Here is a 2929-nt window from a genome sequence, read left to right as displayed (position 1 = left end):
TCACTCTCCCCAGAGTTCTGATTCACCGCACCTGCACTTTATCATCAACACACACTATATAAAGTACTTCAAGCTTTGATGATAGAAAAGTTCCTTTTATGAATAGGTATGGTTAAATACTTTATTTTTTTATTTGTTTTTATTGAATTAGCATTTTTAATAGTCCTAGAAATCATATAATGTAGCTGATTTTGAATCAGCTATTGATGTCAGTGATGCAAATTACTGGTGTAATGGGATTCTTTATTTATTGTAAATTTAATCAGTCTTCCAGTTGATGCCTGATGCTTTACCCCACATTCTTTTTTGTGTAAATGCTTCTTGCATGTGCATTATGCGATTAATCAGATTTAGTGGTTTCCCTGTGGAATGAGAATGCTTTCATATATACATTTCATTACACTGGCATGGAGAAACAATCAATGCATGCTGGCTGACTGGGCGGTCTGTAGTTGCTGTGACATGAAAATCTTAAATATGGTGGAATTGGACATTGCATATTCATATCTGAATAAACATTGGAAATGGCTGTTCATAGGAAGAATCACATCAATATTGTTAGCTTTCAAATGTTTAAAGTTGTTTAAAGATTTTTTTTTTCTAAACTCCAGATACATAGCAATAGATTGCTTCTTTTAAACATACTGATGAGAAAATACTGCACAAAATATGTCCCACAGTGCAGTGCACTTGATTTAACTTTCCATTTCCAACATTATGGGTGACCTGGAGAATAAATCATCTGTGATTTTCAATCTCTTTTATGAATCATTATTTGATTGGACTGCCAAAAAGCTTTTTTTCCCCCTACTCAAAACTGGGGGCGTAATAAAAAAATAAAAAAATAAAAAACTTTACCATTTTGTTTTGTTTTGTTAGAAGATGATTATTGGATGCTATTCACTGAATTATACATGCAACCTAATAAGGTCATGATGCTTGCAGTTTCACATACTTTTCATTTAATAAATATTTCAGTTTACAGTACTGTGCAATATTCAGTAAATAAGCTTGGTTTACATTCTGAACATGACCACAGTGTACTTTGTTTTATTTTATTGACTTGGTTTGTTTTCTTAAAAATCCACTATGAGGCTCACTCTATATATAAGTGTAACCCACCTAAAAAGGGGTTAACCAGTTAATTGTATTCAATTATTATCATTATTTATCCATACTTCACGTTTATGAGTAATGGGGGTTTTATTTTGAAAAATACATTTTATTTTGTGGGAAACCGGAAGTAGCGCGCTAAAATACTTCCGTTAGCTTCACATCGCTAAAATCAGATGGAGCACTGCTTCGGGTTTCTCCCACGAGTTGGAAAAACTGAGAATAAAAGGTATGAAAACCTGTCTGTTTTGCTGACAGTTAAATATGATTTAGTTCGTTATGTAAACACCTGTATACTTTGTTTTAGAAGTTGGATAGCCACCCAGAAATCGCTTTTATCTGTCCTGGCTTTTCATACTGAAGATCCTCTCTTGGTAAGCTAACGTGTTCAATGATTGTGTGTGTGGAAAAACCACGAGGTAGCTATGCTAGTTCAATTAGTGATTATTCAAACATTTCTGTTGTTTTGAAGGAATATAACATGATAAAAGACCATTTATTTCATGGTTTAAGGAGAAATGTAAACTAATTTGGTATGTATTACAAAAAAGATGCTTTTGTAACATTTTTTACTTTGTGATATATATGTGACTAAAGGTTAAAGTTACAGACAGAAGAATATAAAATGTCATTTTAAGTAAGTTAAAGTGGTTAAATCAGCAAATGCTGTAAATTCATATAAATGGGTTTTCAAGTAAAACTGTATTTCGTTATTTTGATTTAAAATCTAAAAAAAAATCCTATGTAAAAAGGGATTAAAAGCAGAAAGAAAAAGTTCATTAGTACAATGTGTCCCTATAATTACATTTCATTGTAATGACATAAGGTTAAAATGGTATATTCTGATTTAAATAGTTAAAATAGCTATTGTTTTCTTCACGTGAACTATGCTATGATATTTTCTAACAGTAATATAATGTTGTACAATACTTTAAGAACTATTTGATATAATTGATTTTGGACTGAACCTGTTCTATATACAGGTCAGGTCTTTTTTTGATGAGGTGAGCAGAAATTCCAGAAGCTCCAGTCCTTGAAATACGAGGTGAACCATTGATCCATAGATGGCGAGCCTTCCCAATGAGCCGTGAATCTCCACCACAGCATTCCGGAAGCCTGTGGTAGGATTGTGTCAGTTCAACTAACCGGCACCAATGAGATTTTCCCTTGACTTTGACTATTTCCTTTGACTAACTGACTTGAATTCTGGATTTAACTTTGGAATTCTTAAGGAAAATTTCCAAGGAACATTTTCAACAAACAAAGGACATTTTATTTTATTTTATTCTAAATTTATTTTGGGCCCATAGGTATTGTGAACAAAAATTGTTGTGAAATGTTGAAACATTTTGTTGAACTAAAAGTTTACACATGTCAAATGTTACACCTGTGTTGCTTGGTTATTACTGTACTTCTCAGCTCCTAAGAACCTAGGGTGTACATACTCTGAAGTGGGTTACACGGTAAAATTTGGCGAGCCAGCCAGGAGCTTTGAGTAAGTAATAACCCAGGTGCCTTTTCGTCCAAAAAAAAAAAAAGTGTCCTTAAAGTGTAAATTTTTGGTTTTGTTTTTTTTGTTTTTTGAAAATGGATGTGATTGAGAAAGAAAGTATTAAGGTCCCCAATGCCGTCATTGTGTCAGGTTTGACAAATACCGATGTAGACGAAGAGATTTATGAAGATTTAAAGCAATTTGGATCTATTAACAGAATTGTGAAGGTTTTAGACAAAACCTCTGAGTTTTATGGTAAAGCCCTTGTAGAATATGCATCTGGTGCTGCTGTGGAGACACTTGAGAAAGATTTACCCTTTGATA

General features: G+C 32.8%; 1 long non-coding RNA gene across 1 annotated transcript; it reads left to right on the top strand.

Moving 5' to 3' along the window:
* Window positions 1-1248: 1248 nt before the first annotated feature.
* Window positions 1249-2496, top strand: LOC311082641. The gene is made up of 3 exons (XR_014606151.1): window positions 1249-1342; window positions 1421-1487; window positions 2097-2496. It is a non-coding gene; the product is annotated as an uncharacterized lncRNA (long non-coding RNA).
* Window positions 2497-2929: the final 433 nt, after the last annotated feature.

The sequence above is a fragment of the Abramis brama genome, assembly GCF_963993115.1.
Source record: "Abramis brama genome assembly, chromosome: 5".
NCBI classification, from domain to species: Eukaryota; Metazoa; Chordata; class Actinopteri; order Cypriniformes; family Leuciscidae; genus Abramis; species Abramis brama.
Note: the sequence above shows the minus strand (reverse complement) of the source record. Positions and strands in the feature narration are given on the sequence as shown.